Raw genomic sequence first — 22,020 nt, forward strand, 5'->3', positions numbered from 1 at the left:
GGGATTATTTCCTCGAGGGAGCCTTCTAAGGGACTCGGTTCTATTTTTTTGCTCTGGACCCAGGAATACATGCTGTTTTCCTGCTTAGACTACCTTCCATGGTCTGAGCCCCATGGGAGATCTTCCCCGGGAAACTTTTCCCCAGATGTCGTAAGCCACGAGGGAGAGAGACAAGGTAGAGAGAGGGGTGGCAGAGGGGGCACAGGCCTTTATAGGAAAGTGGAGAAAACTCACCACACAGTTAATTAGAAAGTGCCGTGAAGCAAGTCCAAACTTTATGGCTTTCCTAGAATTGATGACGGCTTCTAACCGGGCCTGCCTGCTCCCATGCAGGTGTGTGGAACCTCCGGATCCATATGGTTTTTGGCTACCCTGGGCCTCATTCTTTGTTTAGCCCCGGATCCTGTAACTGAATATCGCTTAATAACTTTTTGTAATAATGTAGCTTGGATCAGCTTCTAGGTCCAACTACCCCCTGCTTCCTCCAGACTCCTGCTGTCCTCTTGGCACACCTGCAGGGAGACACAGCCCCTTGGTTGCCCCCTAGGGCAATAGCCACATCCTAGGCTTACAAGGAGCCAGCTGTGGGTTCAATGAGGGAGGAGGCCAGGGCATAGCTCTTACTCTCTAGAAGCAATTTGTTTCACTTAGGACCTGTGGGGAGGGCTGGGGTCCTGTGACTTGAAAAGAAAAAAAAAACAGAGTAGTTTACTTTAAAAATATTTTATGGTAATGAATAACACACAAGCAAGCCCAGGCTTATGAAATCTGATTTATAGGCACCCCTGAGAGGCCCAGGTCACTTGGGAGCCTGAGAATGGCCGGGACAGCCTTGTTACCAAAGAGATTCTCTTCCCTCTCCATTTGTTGTGGCTTATCCTCCTTGTCTGATACCCTCCCCTCGACCCCCTCTGTCCCACCACCTAACTAAGCGCATCACACTGGGAAAAGTCCCTTGTGGCTGAGCTTCAGACTTAGCGGGGTTCCTGCATCGAGGCAAGCCTGCAGTTCCAGACAGCAGGCGTTCATCTGATCCTCTGGGGTCTGTCTGAACCTCAGAACGTCCAAGGGGCTTTTGAGAGATGCTGGTACCGGAACTCACTGCACTGAATAGAAAGTCTTCCGGTGAGTATCAGAGTGTCCCTGGCTGGGCAAATGATTCTCCTCAGGAACTCCTTTCAAGTAAGGCACAGCCATGGTCACTTAACGTGCCTCGATGACCTTCCCTCTGCGGTTTGTTCTTAGGGGCGGGGCTTGCTTGAGCCTAGCCGTAAGTCCTTCATCCTTCGTCCTTCATGCCACGAAACACAAAGCAGGAGATAGGAGGGAGAGAGGCATGAAACTGCACTTTGGCAGTCACCTAGGCACAGCATCAAGAAAGGAACACCACGTGTGTCCTGAGCAGGGAGCAAGAGGGTCGGACATATCTGCAAATGTCCCGGAAAGCCCTTACCCATAGAAGGATCCGACCATTCAGCTGGACCAAGGCAGGCCGCATAGTGCTTCACGTAAGGGCTGGAGGTGGAGGGAGCAGGAAAAGCAGTCGGAGCACAGGAAGGAGTTTCTGCTTTCTTGTGTCTACTCCCACCGTGTTTTCATTTCTAACACCGATCCTGCCCCAGTGAGGACATGTACAACGGCCGCAGCTGTCCTGGCGTTTCTTCACACGCGAGGACGGAAGAGCCATGGTATCTGCTCCACTTGGATCATCTCACCAAATCTGAAAAAATAAAAAGAGAGATAATTATGAGTACGGATGTGTTCTACAAAACCAAGGATATGCTCTATAGGGTGGGTATGGTGCGGTCGGATGGGGGTACCTCATCGGGCTCGTGCTGAGGCTTCCTTCCCCTCAAGGTACCAGCCTCAAGGTACCAACAGGTCTAGTATAGACCAGGGTTTATTTGGGGGCATGGGAAGGGGAGTTGAAAAAGGACTAAAAGCAGAGAAAGAGCGAGAGCGAGAGCGAGAGGAGAGGAGAGGAGAGGAGAGGCTGGGCAGGAACACATGGAGAGGGAGAGGAGGCGGGAGGGAGGGAGGGAGAGACAGAGAGATGGAGAGACAGAGATGGAGAGACAGAGAGATGGAGAGACAGAGAGATGGAGAGACAGAGAGATGGAGAGACAGAGAGATGGAGAGACAGAGAGACAGAGAGAGGAGGTCAGAGAGAAAAAAGGGTCAGAGAGAGTCAGACAGCTTGGGAGAGGCCAGACATTCCCTTTGATAGGAAGCCATGCCTACCTGGCTGTTGGGTGGGTTGTAGAAAGAATGCCTTCAGGAACCATCACGGTCCCCATCTCAGGTGTGAGGCTGAGAGGTCTTAAGGGCATTTTGCTGCATTCAGGAACCCACTGCTGGTTAAGGGAGGGGTGTGGATTCAAAGCCAGCTGAAGCCTACTCTACTTTGTGACCTTGCATTTGCTTGATATGGCCCATGCTTTCTCTCCAGGAAGCAGGACCCAAGCCTGAAAAACACCAGGAATAATCTTGGCATTTACAGGTTCCTCAGAGCCCTAATGCATGCTGCTCTCCCTAAGGGGATACCTTCATTATTCTGGACACAGATCTTGGGAAAGCGCAGCAAAAAGGTTGAAGCTGAAGCCATAGGGTTCTCAGCATTTCTAGTCTATATCCCTTTAGATGTTATTTCCAAGAAATAAAGCCAAGGGAAGCTTCAACCAAATTCTTTGCTGATGCTTGGAACATTCCTGTCTCCTCCCAGTTCTTGAGATAGGCATAGAGGCTACTGAGGCATCGGGTTGATTTTGGCTAAGACAGCACAATGGGGCACAGAGACTGCCCCCTGCAGGCTCCGGCCTCCTATTTACCAATTCTGGGCCTGAGCTTCCTCCAACTGGTTTCTGAGTCCCCTCTAACCTACACACCTGCCTTGAGGGACACACACATCCACTTTGACTCTGTGGACACAAGAATAGCTTACAGGCAGATGTCACAACAGAAGAATGCCCACTTTGCTACTTCCAACTGTGGGTCAAATGTGTTCGTTCACCTGCCTGTCTCCTGTGGGCCAGGGAGAAGGGGGGAGGTGACAGCCCGGAGAAACTGTTAACGAAGCAAGACTTGATGCAAGCTGCCTAGACAGACACATTATCTGGGAGTAAAGGCTCAGCCTTCAGAAAGATTTATGGCAGGATGTGAGGGGGAGTGGATCTGAGGGTGTGTATATGTGGCGTGGGGAGTAGCCGTTCTGGATTTAAAGAGTGTAGCCTTTTGTTTCCAAAGCCACATCGCTGAGGCAACAGTTACCTGCTGGCAGCACAGTCCCCACACAATCACTTAAGATTCCTTCATTCTCCTTAGCTATTATGAGCGCATGACACTGGCTTCCTGGATTATACATTAGCCTAAAAATGTTATTAGGAGAGCACGTCATTGATGTATGCTTCAGAGTAATAGAAATAGAATCTTAAAGCAAGAAGTTTGTTTGTGTGTGTGTGTGTGTGTATGTGTGTCCTTTTGGGTGAGGTGTGATGAGAATCCTGTGTGGTATGTTTGTATGGTAATAATGTTAATGGCTGTGGAGTGTCCATGCTATGTGGGACTATGTGTATTAGTGTGCATAGCGTGCCATGTTTGTGGTATAGGTGTGATTTGGTGCACGGAGTTGGGGGTAGTGTAGCGGTGACGCTGCTGCTGCTGCTATGACGATGCATGTGTGTGTATACGTGAACCCCTGCACGGAGCAATGACGGGCATTGCTTTCTTGCTTCCATTTTTATTATATGGAATAGCACTCTGTCGCGATCAGCCAACACATCTTAGAGATTTCTCTTGGTAAACAGTCCCTAACACACATGAAGTCAGAGGGTTATTTTCCATTGCATGGGGGGAAATGTATGGTAGGTGTTCTTGAAACTCGTCTACGTAAGTCAGTGGGGTGTGTGTTTGTGTGTGTGTGTGTGTGTGTGTGTGTGTGTGTGTGTGTGTGTCTTTGGTTCCCTGACTTGGACACCGTAGTACCTGTTCCCCAGGTTAACCCTGCTAGTCTGTAACATTACCACATCACCACCGCCCTTGCTTTGCACAGTGGACATGGCACTGGAGCGAGGCTGAGGCACTGGGTCGGCTAGGTCAGCCATGACCTGCCCTAGGCAATATGGAACAAAGCAAAGGGTGAATGATGGGAGGTACCAACCCACTCTCTCCCTGAAGTTAGCAGTGCCCAAGTTCCCTCCACTGACTCTCAATGCCCAGGCTTCCTCTGTCTGACTCTCAGTGCTCAGGCTTCCTCCATCTGACTTTCACTTCCCCAGCTCCCTTCATCCGACTTTCAGTGAAGGTCTGACAACCTTGTACCTTTCCAGGTTTCTTCCTGTTTTGATACCAGATTCTCAGTCTTCAGTTTCCTTCTCACTTCTCAACGTTTTCCATAATGAAGTTTACTTTGCCATATTGCTCAAAAGAGGAAAAAAAGGCTCTCTTTTTTTCCGGGAGAGGGTCTTACTTATTTTATAACCGGTCACACATATCAAGTAACCTTTTGTGTTATAATCATTTGTCAAAAATGGACTCTCTTACAGCATGTGATTTAGTGGCACAGGAAACTGTGATAATCCAATTTATTTCCATCTTGACTGTAATTGTATATACCAAAAGTGTGTGTGGGTTTCCATGGTCTTTGAATTAAAAATATATCCATGTGTGTATCTGTTTTCCTGAGCAACATGTACTTTTGAACAAAAGTTTCAAGTCTTTAAGGGTACCTTGTTCTCTTCCAGAAAAGAAAGTGTTCTTCATTGGGTTTGTCCCACGTCTTGTAGGTTGGCTTGCTATGTAACCTTCTCTATCGTTTCTTGGTACAGAGCAGACAAGTATCTTGTCTTATAATTTTCTTCATTAGTTTAGCAGCTGGCTTGTTGCTTTTCTTGCCTCCACTACCTACAATACCCCTTTATTTTACTGCCCTTTTTCAAAAATTTGAAAGCGATCCTTAACAATCTCAGAAGATTGTGTCTTCTCAGATTTCCAAAGCTCACAGTTTAAAGAAATGCGTTTTCTGTTCCTTAGAAGTAGAGCCTTATTTACTCTGAATCATTAAAACAGTTCTTTGGACTTCTAGAGAGATTGTCCCCCAGGTCACAAGACACTTCCTGCTCCAAACCTGTTTCTTAACTGCTAGAACTTTTGAGATCCCACACATTGAAGATGTCTTGGACCCCAAGGCCATCATGACTCAATCTGGATTTGTTCAAGTGTCCTGAAATTCCAGCTGGCAGGCAGCCCATGTGATTGCTTCAGTGACCGTGGAGTCCGAATCTGTCGCACGTTTTGTTTTACGTGTCTTGGGTGTCAAGTGGCATCTCACGTGAATGAATGCTGTTGGTGTGAAACAACTGTGGCAATGGGGACTGTCTAAAGACCCTGATATGGCAATCCTAGATCTGCTTGTGATGAATACACGGCCGTCCACTGCTGTCCTGTTTGCTCTCTGTGCCAAGTCAAGCAGGAGAGCCATGAGTGCTTTCTAAGGAGCCCCGTGGTGAGAGCTCTTCCTGAAGAAACTGAGCTCTGCAAGCATCTCCTCAGCTTGAGCATCTCTTCAACTTTTTCAACTGAAACATGATGGACATGTTGGATTTTGAGATGCTGGCATTTAAAAAGAAATCAAAGTTTTCAACCACAACTTTAATTTCTTTTTAAGTGCATGATGTTCTTCCCCTTAATTTCTCCTCGCTTCCATATTATAGAAATTCTGGCTTATATATTTTCATTTAAAATATAAACCAAGGGCTGGAGAGATGACTCAGAGATTAAGAGCACTGACTGCTCTTCCAGAGGTCCTGAGTTTGATTCCCAGCAACCACGTGGTGGCTCACAACCATCTGTAATGGAATCGGATGCCCTCTTCTGGTGTCTGAAGATGGTGGCAATAAACTCATAAATAAAAATTAAATAGACCTTAAAAAGTAAACCAAATACAATATTTTGCTAACAAAAAAAATCAGTTCTTTGTTTTGACAAATTTATCTTTATGTACACATACTACGATTCACTTAAAATGAACCAAAAACCCAGATGACGTGAAGGGAAATCAACTATCTAGAATTGTTGTTAATTTATCAAGACTGCGAGACACAGACCAAGCAGAGTACAGCTGATTTTGTTCCTGTGATAAAACACCTTAGATAAATCAACTCAGAGGGAGAAAACATGCATTACAGCTCAGGCATGGTTTTGGGGGTTTGGTTCTAGGCTGGCTGATTTCAATGCTCTGGGACCTTGGATAATGAAAATCCCCATGAATTTTGTCTATAATAGAGGGAGGCAATAGACCTCCCAGCCACCAAGGAGAATGAGACAGAGACAGAGACGGGAGAGGGAGAGGGGGAAAGGGGAACATGCATGAGCCAGTGGAGACAAGGTTTACTTAGATCTATATCCTAACAGGCCTGCTTCATCCAGCCAAGCTCTGCCTTCTAGTAGCCAGTTCTCTGTGCACATATCAACCTGTGGATGGAGTTAGTACCCTCGTGATCCAACAGACTCCTAATGTCCTTCAGCACATGGCCCTTCTGGGGGCGGCATCACATGTAAACCAGAACAAGAAGGTAGTCTAAGGTGAGATAAAAGCGACACCTCCCTAATTTTGTGTAGAACTGGGAATTTCAAAATAACTGAGATCTGTAAACAGAATGTCAGAACCCAGAAGATTAAACTTCCTTTAAAAAGTTGCAGTTTTGTTAGCTGGGATTATGCCGTTTGATCGACTTCCATCTGGCTTGACGAATTACTTTGTCTAAAATATTCCTCAACTAAAATATTCCTAAACGTGTGACACGTTAGCGAGTGGTCTCCACCGCCATCTCGTTTTAGTTGGATTTTAGAAGTTGAGCCTGAAACATTCTTTCCTTAATTCTGATTGGTACTCCTTCCTTGTATCCTTCTTTTAATGAGAACACATGAAGAAGAGGCATGGATCTTCTAAATCTTGGAGGAAGTCTGTTCTCCTCAGTCGGAGAAGGGCCCCGTGCAGAAAAGAATAATCTGGAAAATGGAGGATGACACAGACTTTTGGCTTGGAGCTGAGTCATGTTATTGCCACACCTGGCTTGTGATCTTGGTTAAGTTACCTATTTGGAGTGTGAGTGTCTTTATTGGAAAAATAGGTTTACTCATATGTATTCATTAGTTAGGGCTAATAAAGCAGCACACACTGAGTGGCTTAAGCAACAGCATTAATTTCCTCATGTTTCTGGAGTCTGGTAGTCTATACTTGAGGTATTGGTAAAGTTTGAGTTTCTTCTGAGGCCTCTTTCCTTGGCTACTAGCTTTCTTCTCCACGTATCCTCACATGGACTGCCCTCTCTGTGTCCGTGTCCTAACATCTTCCTATAACACTCATCTTACTGGATTAGGGGGCTGATTTAACTACTTTTCTGTGTTTTTTAGCAAAGTAACCATGACCAAAAGCTACTTAGAGCAGAAAGGGTTTGTCTCATCTCAGAGTTCCAGGGGGGTACGATCATGGGGATTTGAGGTGGGGATGGCTATTAGGAAGCAGATCATGTGTCAAGGACATACAGGAAGCAGAAAAAGAGAATTAAAAAAAAGCAGAGAAAGACAACAGGAAGTGGAGTCAGGATGCAAAAACTCAAACCCCACCCCTAGTGATGCATTTCCTCTATTAAGGCTCCACCTCCTAAAGATTTCATACCTTCCAAGAAAGCATCATCAGATAGGAAACAAGTAGTTAAATACATGAGCCTATACATCCATATTTCTCATTCATCCATAACAGGGGCTTCTTCTAAGAAGCTTCCAAGGTTTTTTCTTCAAATCCAGTCATATTCTGAAGTAGGCGTTAGGAAAGAGGGATTTCAACAAGATTATGGAAAGGACACAGTTTGCCCCACCTCATACCTTTTTCCTAGGGGAATATTTTAAGATTTGATGGCTAAAACGTTTAGTATGCAGTAAAGATGCTAACAGTTGCTGGCATTCTCTCTTCCTTCCCTGAAGTCCAGATTCCTTGATCCTTGGTGGTAGAATGAACACATTTATTTTTCCATCAATCTAATTTCCCTCTCTTCCTTTCCAAGAAATTATTTGTCAGATATCATGGGAAGATAATCTACCATGTTTCCCCTTTTGTGAATCTCAAGTAGAATCCCTACAATTCCCCCTCTCTTCTGCAATATAGACATGCTCACTAGACTTACAACAGCTGTCTGCGCTCAGACCAGGAAATGACTCTGAGTTTTGAGTTTCTGTATAAGGTAGGGGTGAAAAAATTAGGAGAAACCCCAGGGCATAGAAGGTGGCATGTAAATGCCTGTCCTCCTTGGATACCTCAGATCTTCATGCTACAAAAGAGAGAAAAATGCTATTATTTATGTGATTGTTATTTCAGCCAAAAGATGTTTCCTAACTAATAGGGTATATGAGTGAAGTTGCCAAAATTGAGATGCATTTAATAAACTCGTTTAATGCATTTAAAAAGCAATGATTTCTTGTCCTCTTACAGTTGCCTGCACTGAATATAACAACACGATATGAGTGTGTGTGATTCTGAGTTCCAGAATCATGCAGGATCAAAACATGCATAATTAGTGTGAGTGCACAGGTGTTAGGTGTCAGATAAAGTCAGGCCACAAGGCAGGAAAGGGGCATGTGCAACATGGCAGCCATTGTGAGGGCTTCCACACTATTTTAATTCAAGGTGTCAGCCATCATCTTATTTTAAAATTTGAAATCCTGGTATAGATCAAAGAAAGGTGAGAAGGGGTGTCGCAATAGGGATGTCATTTGGGAAGCCATTTATTAAGGCAGGAGGCACTAAGAAAGAGGCCCAGGGTAAGAGGTACAGTTTGCAGGTTGGTTGGATGTAGAGGTTGACAAGTACGAAGAACCAAAAAGAACATATAATGATGTCATTTGAATAAGTGAGCAGATGACTGATTTTAAGGAAGGACACAGGGAAGTTGGAAGAGATCTCAGTGTGTTGGAGAGGAAATGAAGTCAAGATCTTGTTCTCTCTTTCTTTCTCATCCTCACTGTGTAGAGATGGTTGATCTAGAGCTAGCAATCAATCCTCTCGCTCAGCTTCCTCAATGCTGGGATTCTGAGTGTGGCCTACCATTCAAGAAGTTCTCTTTGGGTAGGAAGCATTCATGATGCCAGAAGCCCACAAAAGTCATATGGAAAAGACAGATGGCTATATTCCCTGAGTCTGGGCTTCAGGGAAGGTTTGAGATATAGATAAGATATAATGTAAAAGTGATCAGAAGCCATGGGCTTGGATGAGATCCCAGGAGGAAATAATTGCGTTGACTTGATCCCCAGGTTGTCTCTTCTTCACAAGGTGATTGGAAGAAGAAGAGTCATCAGCTCAGTGGAGAGTGGATATTGATGTAAATGGACAAACAGGAGTGAGGTGTCCTCGTGGCCAAAGAAGGGGCAGAGTGGAGTGTTGATGCACGCACAAGAGCAAGAGGCAAGGGCAGCATTATAGGGTAGTCAAGGACTTGATGGTACAGAGAGGGCCACTCAGCAAATAGGTGGGGATAAGGAAATGGGAACTGAGCAGAGGAAACTGGAGTCTCCTTGTCCAGAGGAAGGGAGGACTTGAATAGTGTGGGCTCAAATAGAGCAGATGAAGTTGGGGGTAGGGGAGAGACTAATGGTGGAGTAGGGGATGTATTATGTATATGTATGAAAAACATTTCATAAATACAGAATATATAGATACCCGTGTGTGTGTGTGTGTGTGTGTGTGTGTGTGTGTGTGTGTGTGTGTACACACACAAACATATATGGATACAACTGTATGTAGCAGATAAAGAGATTTCCAATGCGTACAATAGAAGAATGGAATATCTGACACTCTAAGGTACAGTTTCACAGTGAGATCCAGAACACAGATAGACTCCGGAAGAGGAGAAACATTGCTTGTGTGTTTTTGATGCAGAGGACTGAAACTGGGACCCCCACATGCTTCATCATAAGCTGTGTCTCCACCCCAGGTTTGCTCCTAAATTACCTTCCAAGATAATGCTGTGAAGCTCATTACTTTATATCAGCCTATTCTGACATTTTTAATATACTTATAGGCAAAAATTGCCAAAGTTCAAGCTATGACTTTTTTTTTTAAATCCTCTTAACATTTCTTGGCATGACTAATTCTAGAAAGATCATATGAATTAACATAATGTTATCTTTACCTCACCTTCTTTTGAATATTCAAAACTATTTTTGGTCACTGCCACTTTTCTTCTTTTATATGTTTAAAGTTAGGACTTTAAAAAAAATGTGTGTACGCGTTCACCTGAGTGTGTGCACACGTTTGTGCAGAAGCTATTGCATGTGCGTGTGTGCACCTGTGGAAGCCAGAGGTTGGGTCCCTTTCTCAGTCACTTTCACTGGGTCTTTTGAGACAGAATCTCTTCCTGAACCAGTTCAGTTAAGTTGGCTACTGGTGAGCTCCCAGACCCAACTGCCTCTGCCTCCCTAGCCCTGGGTATCACACATACTGCCTCGCCCATCTTTTCCGTGGGCGCTAGGGATCTGAATGCCGGACTCCAGGTTTGTGTGGTTTCTTCGCTGTGTGAATTACCTCCCTAGACTTTTAAAATATGTGTGCAGAAGTTTTGTGTGTGTAATATGGCTGCATCTGCTATGTTTGGGACATACCTGTCTCGCAGCTGGCTTTTATTTACATTTCCCACAGTGTTTTTGAATAATTTCCCACTGTGATTCATTTTGTTGATTTTTCTTCTAGAAAGTCATTTTGCCCCTCCAAAACCTAATAGTTGAAGGAACTATTTTGAAAGGCCGGAATGCTTTTCTGGATGGCTCTTTCCCAAGAGCATAAGGCTGAGCAGTGAGCAGTTTACCTAACCTCTCTGTGTTCCCTCAGGAAAACCCAGTGTATGTGAGATACTTGTCCCTTGGCTTAGCTTCTGGGAACTAACATCTGTGAACTGCATCTGTGAAGGTCGCTATGGCCCATTGTTTCACGTTTATTTTTTTGGTTTTGTTGTTTACTGTTCAGTTAGGACAGAGTCCATGTCTGGTCTCTACCCTGTAATATGTGTGGAGAAATGGAGCGAAAATCCAAAGCCTAGGCACTAACTTCTCTATAGGACGTTGGTGACACTAATCCAGAGGAAGAATTAGCTCTAGGCCTGTCCCCATCTAGGTAATAGCAGAAACCACCTAGGATTTCTAAAGTCCACTCACCGTTATTCCTCATGTCTCTCTTCTCCTCCCCCGCCCCCACCATATCTGATACCATTTTTGGACCTAGGCACAATGGCACCTGGACTCATTCCTGGACTCATTCCTTGAGGATCTTCTCTTGAAGTCCTTATTTTCTCCATGGGCTGAATATTCCACAGACCCATAATATGACCAGTTAGCTTCAGCTCTCCCACAATACCAGGCTTCAAGAAACCAAGACTCCAAGATTCCCTGCCTCAAATATGGTAAGCCTATGTCTAGAGCCTGCCTATGGTTCTAGCCTCTTGTGTGACCTTAGAAGGCCTGGGCAGTAGAGAAGGGAGGCTGTTTATAAGTGTTGTGAATAAAGTTAACTCTGGGATGGCTTATCCATGCATGTGAATGGAGCCCCTCATGGTGGGGACCAAATTAGGGAGAAGAAAGGAGTGGACCATGGGCCAGACTAGAACAAGTGGCCTCTTCTCTTGCCTCTTGGCATTCTGGAACTCTAAGGAGTCCAGGAATTCTGAATTTGTCAACCTTGGCTTTCCAATTTGCTAAACAAATTTCTCGTCAAGGTTGGAGGATGTCAAACAGTTTAATTAATAGACCTTGTTTAGTTTTCTTGTTTAGTTTCATGGTGTAAGTGTCTTCATTAGACCTTTTGCTCCTAGCCTCCTAGATGATGGGGTGAATGTGGAAAGGTTTGCCCTTCCCTCTCTTCTCACTTTTGCTACTTCTCACTCCTGCCCCGTTCAGCTCACCTTGTTTGGTTCTCTCAATGCTCATGGAGACCTGGTGATGTCCAGTTCCAAACTTCAGTACTGAAATCCTTCTGGTTCCCTCTCTATGCCTGTCTTTCTCAGATCATTCTTATTTGTCAGTTTGAGAATCCAGAACATGAAGATGGCTTTTTAGAAGATAAATAATAGAAACCTTTTTAATTCACTGATAAAATTAATAAAAGGACAGATGAGTATGTTCTACATATCACTCAAACAGGCCTAGGTGTGTTTTTTTTTTAATATTTACTCTGTCTAGTCCTTGGCCTACCTCTACATTCTCCCCCCTTCCCTTCCCTTCCCTTCCCTTCCCTTCCCTTCCCTTCCCTTCCCTTCCCTTCCCTTCCCTTCCCTTCCCTTCCCTTCCCTCCCCCTCTTCTCCTCTTCCTCTTGTCCTCCTCCTTCTCTCTTGTACATTAACCAGGCTGGCTTTGGATTCACAGGGTTCCACCTGCCTCTGCCTCCCAAGTGCTGATATTAAAGGCATGTACCACTATGCTTGGTTTTGCCCTTCCTTTCTGAGGTCATGAGGCATGTGGCAGGTGACAAGTGGGGACAGGGACACCTGGTTAACATATCCTGGGTTCTCTTAAAAAAATCTGTCCTTGAAATGGTCCCCTTCATTTCTACTACTAGTAGTTCTCAAATTTTTGCAGGCACCTGATTTAAAAAGAAGAAGGATTTTCGAAGCTCTTGTTGCATTTGCCCTCAAAGTTTCTGAGGTAGAAGATGGGTGAGGTTCAAGAGTTTGTCTAGCCATTTCCCAGGTAATGTGGTGGCTACTGGTCCAGGCAGTACCCTGAGAACCACGGCTATTACATTTTCCTGTGTAGGTCTCCATTGCTAATGACAAAGCACTTTCAACTTGTGGTTCTCAAGCAGACAGTGCCTGGGTCCAGAGCACTGCTTAGAGGCAAGAAAAGTGTCTAGTTCCTTGGCCAGGCAGACTTAGTTCCCAATGGCTGGGACGTTCTCCCACAGAGGCAACTTGAGCCTTGGCTTGGCAGAATATGAAACAACCTTGGCCTATACCCTTCTCTGTGAGTTCCTCTTTAATTGCAGAATCTGGGTGGCCTTCACACAGTTGTTTGCATAGCAAGGGAAAAGAGATAAGTTCAGTAACCTTGGAAGACCAGTCTCTCTTCCCCCCAGTCTCCTGAGAAGCGGTGCCCAGAGGAAGAAACACTGTGTGTGGGAAACCAGAGAGGGGCTCCAGAGGGTAGCCTACAGAGGCCCGACAAAGGGGTGGCGTTTCTAAAGAATGAATGTCTACTGAGCTGCCTAAAATCACTTCCTGTTGCTTGAGGGTTCATGAGGTGGAATTCTCTAGATGACAAGGGTCTCTAAATCTCCTTAGTTGGACTCCAGGCCATGATTCTCACTCCCAGGATATAATCACTCAGAAAGACAATCTTGGCTCCAGCTGCTGGATTACAACATCAGTCCAGAGAGGGGGGTGGCTTTTAAATTGAACCCCTAGAACATTAGTATGTGATAGGGACAAGGAATTCTCTGTCCGTGAATAACCACAGGTACATCAGGACACAGACTCAAACACAGTGAGTGCAACCAACAGCCCGGGTGCCTGAGACCTAGCCTGTATTTGTTTTCTCTTGTGCAAAACCATAATCCAATAATTGCTTTCTGTTTCCAGCCACACCTTTTATAAATGACTTGGGCCATGGGTTGCTGTGAGTCCATCCTGGATCTGTCATGCCGTGAGAGCCCGAGACAGTTTCAGTTTCATAGTGATATTAGCAATAATGGGTGTTAGTTGTGAGGTGAGAGCTTCCCAATGGGACCTGGACCAAGCATTCCTCATTCATGACCACATATCATCATTGTCCTCACAACAGTTTTGGACAATGGTGTTCATTACTCTCAATCTACAGATGGTGGAACTGAGGCTCCAGGGGTTGAATCACTTAAGCTAACCAGTGTATCTACACATACATAGAAAAGAACTTCAAAGGCAAGTTCTAACCTGTATCATTTAAAAACAGGAAACTTACTCAGCCAAACACTCCATTTTCTAGGCAAGCCAGCTAACGAAATTGTTAGAGTATAGTCAATATGCAATCAATACTCAACAGCTGCATGGTAGCTGTTAGCATTAGTGGGGAAGGGAGAGTATGGGTATGGGTAAGCAATACAATTGTGACCGTGATGAAGATCTTCCTGGCTGGCGCTTGGAAGCTCTGTATGAAACAAACATGGCAACCTATCTGAGGCTTATAGAAGTGTGGAGCCAAAAGCTCTTTTTGTAGGAACACTTAGGGTCCCCATATTCTTCGGCCAACCTCTGAAGACATGCTAGTTTGCACAATTTACTTCTTGATATAAAGACTTGTGGGGTTGGGGATTTGGCTCAGTGGCAGAGCGCTTGCCTAGGAAGCGCAAGGCCCTGGGTTCGGTCCCCAGCTCCGGGGGAAAAAAAAGAACCAAAAAAAAAAAAAAAAAAAAAAAGACTCGTGCTCTCAGCATTGGCTTGCTGGCCTCACATTGGGTGTGAACGAGCACACAAGGGAGCAGGCAGGGGATGTGAGCATATGAAGACATGCAAAGGAAGGATGTCTGCCCAATGGCCAAAAAAACCAGTGTGGGTCGTGCCACGTGGGATCAGACCCCTCTACACTCAGGGGAGTGCTGTGAGGGTGAGCTGACCTCAGAGACAAGGTCAGGAGGTCAGGAGCAGGACCTGGAATATCTCAACACCCCAGGGCTTTGCTCCGTCTTTGAAACCCTTCTCAAGTGTGTAGCTTTATCAGACAATGACTTTGGGGAGTTAGTAATTCTGCAAGGTTGCCTCTATTTTCCATTTGTTAAAACTCACTCTGGACAAGTCCGTTTTATGGAGCTGTTCTGGAAGAAATGTGCTGTAATAAAAGAAACCATCATGCATAATTTCACATGTAGAATATCTAGCTCGGAAACCCAGATCTGTCCCTTACTAGCTAAGGAGGACTTCCAGCCAAGATCATGGGCTGAGCTTCCATGGGGACCCCTTTCTAATCTTTAGGTATCAAACCACTTTAAGGGCTAAGTAGCTTAGCAGAAACATGCCTCATAGGCAGGAGACCCTGGGCTCAACCCCAGCACTGTACCTTAGCAAGCAACATGGACTGCTATCTAAAACAGTTTTCAAAACCTTCTTAACCCAAAAGGAATAAAGGGAACCTTCAACGGTCATGGTTAAAGAAGAAACCATGGACCACAGTGGGGCGGGACAAACTGTAGTGCCACACAGAACAGACACATGGCTTGAAAGATATGTTTTGAAGCCATTGTGGCATGCAGACATCAGCTCTTGTCCCTCAAAGGCAACCAGAGTTAGGTTCTTGGGGGAAAAAAAAACAACTGTGAACCAAAAGGGTTCTTCTGAATTTGGGCAAGGAAATGTCAGTTTTTGGCTCCCTGCCCAAGATTATGGTAGAAAAGGAATTAAGCAATGTCAAATATCAGATTGTTGGCACATCGTGGGTCAGGAGGCCTGGATTCTTGGTATTGAGTAAGTGGTAGGAGTCTCATAGCATAGTAAGCAAAAGAAACAATCATGTCCTGTTGGCAAACTCAATCAGTTTCTTGTGGTCACTGTTAATAATCTCATTCTTTTTAAATAATCTCATTTTCATTGTAATGATAATCTGAATGTAATATTTTACTACAGCACCCGGAGAGAGTAGCCCAGGCAGTCTTGAGCTTAAGGCTTTAAGATCTGCAGGAGGTTGGGTGAGGCCTTGAGGTTTGCTGGGATCCACAGTGTCTGCTTGCTTTCAGGCCCAGCTCTGGGAGTGGGGTGGGGTGGGGTGGGGTGGAGTGGGGTGGGGTGGGGTGGGGATTCAGACCTCCATTCTTTTGTCTCCTTTACTTTTCTCCCTTCCCAGTTGTATTTTCTAAGAGTTGCTACTGGGATTTAGATATTCAGCCCTGAGTTTCCTGAGAATGTTGATGATTGGAAGAGAAGCTTGGCTTGCTTCTAGTGGAAATCATGTGAGGCCCAGGACTGCTAATAATCCTGCGGAGGCTGTGCGGCCCAATAGCTCCTAGTCTGTAATCTTGCTGGTTGATTTGGAATGATTCCTGTGTTTTGTTTGTTTGTCTTTCATTCTTGAACTGTGTGGTCCTCCTCCCTCTTCCTTTATCTCCAGATACAAGTTCGTTCTCTCTCTCTCTCTCTCTCTCTCTCTCTCTCTCTCTCTCTCTCTCTCACTCTCCCCTCCCCCCCCCCCCCGTGGTTCCACACCTCTTCATCCTCTTTCCTATTGGATGTTTCTACTTACATACCCCACACATTTCCTCCCAATTAAAAAAACCAAACCCAAGCAAACCGAAAGCAACCTACCTGCCTCTAATCTCAAACTCAAAGAGCTTTCTAACAGGGTCACCTTTATAGCACAGCTCTTCACTTGGAGGGTCATCTACAAACAAACTAAATAAACCTCACACACACACAGACAATTCCCTTTCATTGCCATATTAAATTCACTCCGTCTTTTGGTATCTAGCTCCTTTCTAGAACTGTGTATTGATGGATGGTTCTACTAGCTATTCAGGAAAATTTTCTTATTAATTATCTACAATGCCTGGTTTAAATGCCATAGGAATTTGGTATCTATTAAAGCAGTTAAGTGTGTGTGTGTGTGTGTGTGTGTGTGTGTGTGTGTGAGAGAGAGAGAGAGAGAGAGAGAGAGAGAGAGAGAGAGAGAGAGGTCAGATTTTACCAGTCTTTCTCTTGCAGTAAAGGAATGAGACTGGGCACCACCAGGGACTCCTTTATTTCTTGCTCCAAATATTTCTGAAATAACTGATGACCCATGAGTGAAGACGGCAGATGCCTTAAAGGCAGCAGAGTGCTCCACCTTCTCGTTTAGGGAGGAGAGAACTTTGTAGTGTTAGTCATTGTTTCCTTCTCAGGGGTTTCTGTGTCTGTCTCTTTCTCACTTCTTACCAGTCACCAGCATAACTTGGACCAGTTAGACACTCCCCACACTAGAAGGTGACTGTGGCGTCTACAGGGATGAGAGAGGGTGAGTTCAAAACAAAATACCAGTGTGGTCAGGGATGTTTTTTTAGCTACTGAGCTTTGGTTTCTAGAAAAAGAAATCCTTTCAAAGTTGCCCAAATGAGTTTATGGTGAGGATGCAAAGGGATCCCACAGAAGCAGCCATAGGAAAGGCAGCAGTGCCTCATGGAGAGTGGAAAAAATCACTGGACAAATCCATCTCTGGATCGTATCCACATCACCTCAGCTCACCTTTACCTGCGATTCCTTTCATGCGTTTGCATGTATGTTTTAACACCCTTCACCTCTGCAGAAAGCCACCCACTCCAGCGCCCAAGTCTGCATGACATTCTGCAGACTTTTCTCTCCTCTGAGCCAGCCAACCCAGTGTCTTGGTCCCAGTCTCTAGTCCCACGGAGAATGAATCTGATTGATTTTTGCCTGGATGAACTATTTACCTTTGGTCTAGTATTATGCTTAAGATTAAAGGTGAAAAGACAAGAACAAGGAGAAAATTTTCCAAAAAAATCTTTTAAGACCGTTGTGGGTAGGGAGACATTTTTGAGTATATAAAGAAAGATACAGAGCCAACGTATACAACATACTCCAGACCAATCTGAGCATGAATCAAAGTTTACCACCACTCCAGCCCACCCAGGAAGCTTCCACTCACTTAATTGTCCCCAAAGACCATTTCTTAGGTATTTGTCTGCATTGAGTGTTGACACTGGGAACAGCCAAGGAGGACCAGGTCTTTGAGATGGCTAAATAAATGGCCCATACTTAAGAACTCACCATAACCAGGTCCTTTTTCAACAAAACAGTTACTCTCAGACCTGACTCACGCATCCTCCAGTGGTAAACAATTTTAATTACAGCTTCTCATTCAGTCTAGCTTTAAGAAAAGCATTCATGTTTCGGAGCACACCAATGTCCTACAGCGAGTTTCTTGAGACCTGGTTGACTCACCAGGGGCTGGTGTCTCACAAATGGAAGTGGAGATCTTTTGACTCCAAAAAAAGAGGGGTAGGTGTCTAGGACATTCTAAGTAGTTCCCTGGACTGGGCTATCTTAGGGTCATACAGGGGACCACTGTCTTGCTTTGAGATGTCTTCCAATGTGACTCTGTGTGTCAGGTAAATTTGTCCATTAAGTGACTTAATGTAGACTGTGAGGTGATGATGACGTTGGTGGAAACAGCAGTGATGACAGAAGTGGTTCTTAGCAGAGTCCCCCAACATTTCTTATCTGTTACATCATTTGGTCCTCACTGCAGAACTGTGAATGTAAGAACAACTCGCTCTGTCACATGGAGGCTTAGATGACATGTATCTTTATTTCTTTCATCCAAATGAGACATCATCACAATGCCCAAGAGATAATCAAATCAAGTCAAGTCAAGTCAAGGTCCTTTACATACCTGGTTCAATTATTTAAAAATCATGCTAATAAGTATCTTCTAGGCATCTCAGTGGATATCTCTCATTCTCATTATTTCTAAATTGGTAGTTTTCCGAACAAACCCTGAGTAAAATGCAGACTTTCAAGTCAGAACTTGCTTTGCCCTACATTCCGTACCCGATAATTCAAAGCCATATATAATGTTTATTCTGTTCAACTTCAAGCACCATCAGTATACCATGAAACCAGAAGAGGAATTTGTAGCTAGTTAGGCTGGAAGTCTAATGTGTGAGTCCTGACAGGTTACCTAGAAATAGTAACAGAAAGGCCGTTTCCCTGTCTCACAAATGTAAAACAGACAGACCTGTAAGTTCAACATTCCAAAAGGTTGAAGTCATCCTTTTACTGATTTAAATAATGAGGAAAAGAAATTTACACTACTAATAAAAATATTATTTATGATCGCCCAGTCATAGAGGCTGCATTGTCAATCACTGGGTCCTGGTAAACATTTTGTATCCCTTTGGTATTTGCAGACGGTCTATTTCGGTAATATGTTCACAGTACAAGGCTTGTGTTAGGACAGACAGAGCTTTTGTTGAAGTTCGCACTCACCTCTCTACCTCAAAGAGTCCATTCTTCATACCAGATCTCTCCAAGGTGTCTCAGTCAATTGATCTACTGGCTGCAGAGTGGGCTGGGAGCTCCAGGATCTTGAGAATTGGCTGTTGTCACTAGAGAACTGCAACGGAAACGTCACTTCTTGTCCTTTGACAGTTATGACTTTGAATTAGGACTCATTTTCTGGATCATGAATTTGCCCTCTGTCTTCTCTTTGCATAAGTTTATCGATCATTTCATTGTGCTCATTGCTGGGGACTCCTGTCTTCCTTGAAAGACAACAGGGAACTTGAGCGTGGGTAGAGCTAGAGGAAGATCTAAGGTCTACCATTTCCTAACCTGTCATCCTAGTCAAAACGCTTATTTATACCTCTTCAAGTACCTCAGCTCCACAAGAGGGATAACAGTGACCTTCTAGCGAGGCCTGGTAGCACACATCCATAACCCCAGCACTACAGAGGCTGAGGTAGGAGACTTGCTGTAAGTCTGAGGCCAAACTGGGCTACAAAATGAGTTCAAAGCCAGCCCGAGATGCATTGTGAAACGCTGTGTCAGAAAACATAGCAAAGCAAAACAAATGATTGTCTTTCAGTAAAATGAGAAGAATGAGAACAAACCAGGCAATTAAATTAATTGACGTAAGTAAGCAAAGTTTTACTCTGTTGTAATAAATATGATAAATTTAAAAATTCATTTGTAATTATCATTTTCTGACAAAAAAATCCTCGTTTCATGGCGATCTCTTTCATGAGTCAGTTCAAGAAATATTACTGCGTGCCTGGTTCATGTATAGTAAAAAATGTGACCCCCTTTTTCCTTTTGTATTTTTTGAGCTCATTTTTATTCATTTACTTATGGAAGATACAAGGCTGAGTATAGGAAGTAGTTGGAGTTAGCATCTTGCTTGATGCTATAACAACACCGAGGGACTTTTGCCTTTTCTTTGTTAATTAGTTAATCAAAATGAGTACAAATGTTAAATGTCTTAGAGACACAGGCAGGGTACTCGGGTGAGATACTCGGATTGAGAAAGGGCACATTAGTTCACACCCTCACTTTCAAAAGCGAGGCTTGTTACTTTTGTGAGTCAACAGAGTAGCCTTGGGCCTCCTTCACGGAGCTGAGAACTGGATCTTGAAAAATGGTTGGACCACAGTCAGGACAGAGTTATTCTTTTCACTGTAGTAGCTGCCAAAGTTAATCTGCAGAATAGTTCCTCTGGTCATCACTAAGGTGTCTTTAGGGTCAATACGACCCTTAGGTGTGCTTCCGCATCACTGTCTTAATTGCTACTCTTGAATGCTGGGGCACTGTTTTGAAGGTGATTCTAGTAAAACTGATCCCAGTCAGCTTTAGGATCAATCGCCACGTCATCATTGCCGTCATCGTTGCCCTTTGCTGTGCATCGGTAGATGCCGTTCCTTACGGGGGAGAATGCTCAACACTTTGACTCCTTGGGGCTGGAAGGAGCTAAAAGAAATGTATTTGCTATTCAGGGCTGTCTTATCCAACCAACCATGGCCATCATGGTTCCTGGCCAGAGCAGAGCTAAGAAGAGCTTTATTTAAGCCCCTTCTCCCACCCTCCTCCTCCTCCTCTCTCCCTATCTCTCATTCTCTTTCTCTTCCTCTCTCCCTCCCTTCCTCACTTTCTCCCCATCCCTCACGAAGACATCTGTTTTTAAAGGAAAAGTAAGTTCTTCCATAACTAAGAACACTTTTAAGATCATTCACGTCATGAGGCCTGTTTTAGCTGAGATGAGACAGGAGATCGGATGGCCTTTGTGGGGAGCAGGCTCTTCTGTTCTGCTCGTCTTTTAAAGCCTTTAGCAGGAGGCTCATTGATTCGGGCTGTCCCACCAGCACCTGAGCTAGCTTTCCTTGTTTGGTTTACCCCACGTTTCATCTCTACAGTGTTCATATTTACATAATTTGAAAATTTTCTTCCTAAAAGGCTTTGAGACATGATTCTGTACATTGTCCACACACACACACACACACACACACACACACACACACACACACACACACGAGCAAGTCAGACACACAGACATACAGACACAGACAGACGAGAGAGAGAGAGAGAGAGAGAGAGAGAGAGAGAGAGAGAGAGAGAGAGAGAGAGAGCGAGCCCATAGGTGCTGGAGGTAGATCATTCTGCATTCTGAAGGCTGACACAGCTCTTACTAGTCGTGCCAGGAAGGGTCTGGAAAGGGCCACGACTTTCCTCAGTTCCTGGGCTTTGGGAGTTTTAGACTCCCAGGGTGGTAGAAATTGGCTGGAAATGAGTAGTGAGTATCAGCGAAAAGCGCTAGCCCAGGTGGAAGCAGCCGAGCTTCTGCTGGACTAGAGCCATGGGAAGAACGGAAGGAGTGCAAAGGTTCAGAGCCCCCAGGGCCTCGGCTTGGCTCCGCCATTGATTGCTGGAAAGAACTAGAACATCTCCCGTCCAGGCCTCAGCAGTTTCGTTTGTGTAACTAGAGAGTTGATCTACATCAGCAGCCAGCTAAGGTTTGCAGGTCAAAGAGCCGCCCGCTGTCGCTGCCTGTGAGTTTATAAGTGACCTGGTGTTGGGCAGGTCTGTTCAGGCACCGGCTGTAGCTAGTTTTGTAAACAGGGAGGCAGAACTGACTCAGAAACACCATGCCCCACATGGCTTACAGGACTTACTGACTGGTCCTTTCCAGAAAAATCTGTTCAATCCTGGTCTAAGGGGCTTCTCCTCTTCAAGTCTTGATCTTTACCATTCAAAAGCTACAAACTGATCTTCACGAGTGCTGGGGAGACACATCCTAGCACCTCAGAGGCCTGCACTCCCGAAGGCTACAGAGGTGTGCCTGACAATGAGAGGAGCTCAGGTAACAAACTTCTCCAGGGAAAGGACACTGAGAGGCAAGGAAGGACAGTGATGACTGGGAGAAGTTTGGGAAGAACTCATGGGGCTGTGGGGAGAGGCCACCAAACTCCTGCCTTCAGAATTCTTCAGTGGCAGGGCCTGTGTCCCAGTCATAATGAAATCGGTTGTCCGATAGGGAAG

At 44.8% G+C, this 22,020-nt stretch overlaps 2 long non-coding RNA genes across 3 annotated transcripts in view; one reads left to right on the forward strand and one right to left on the reverse strand.

Moving 5' to 3' along the window:
• Positions 1–707: 707 nt before the first annotated feature.
• The window catches only part of LOC147996010 (uncharacterized), a 31,933-nt gene continuing 10,620 nt past the window's right edge, over positions 708–22,020 (reverse strand). Inside the window, exon 4 of the long non-coding RNA XR_015670558.1 lies at positions 708–1,720. This is a non-coding gene — a long non-coding RNA (uncharacterized LOC147996010). The remainder of the gene's footprint in view (positions 1,721–22,020) is intronic.
• LOC134485581 (uncharacterized) overlaps positions 21,533–22,020 on the forward strand; it is a 120,848-nt gene continuing 120,360 nt past the window's right edge. For both annotated transcript variants that reach the window (XR_015670533.1, XR_015670532.1), the window contains exon 1: positions 21,533–21,841. This is a non-coding gene — a long non-coding RNA (uncharacterized LOC134485581). The remainder of the gene's footprint in view (positions 21,842–22,020) is intronic.

Source organism: Rattus norvegicus, chromosome 2, assembly GCF_021556685.1.
Source record: "Rattus norvegicus strain SHRSP/BbbUtx chromosome 2, alternate assembly SHRSP_T2T, whole genome shotgun sequence".
Classification (NCBI taxonomy): Eukaryota; Metazoa; Chordata; class Mammalia; order Rodentia; family Muridae; genus Rattus; species Rattus norvegicus.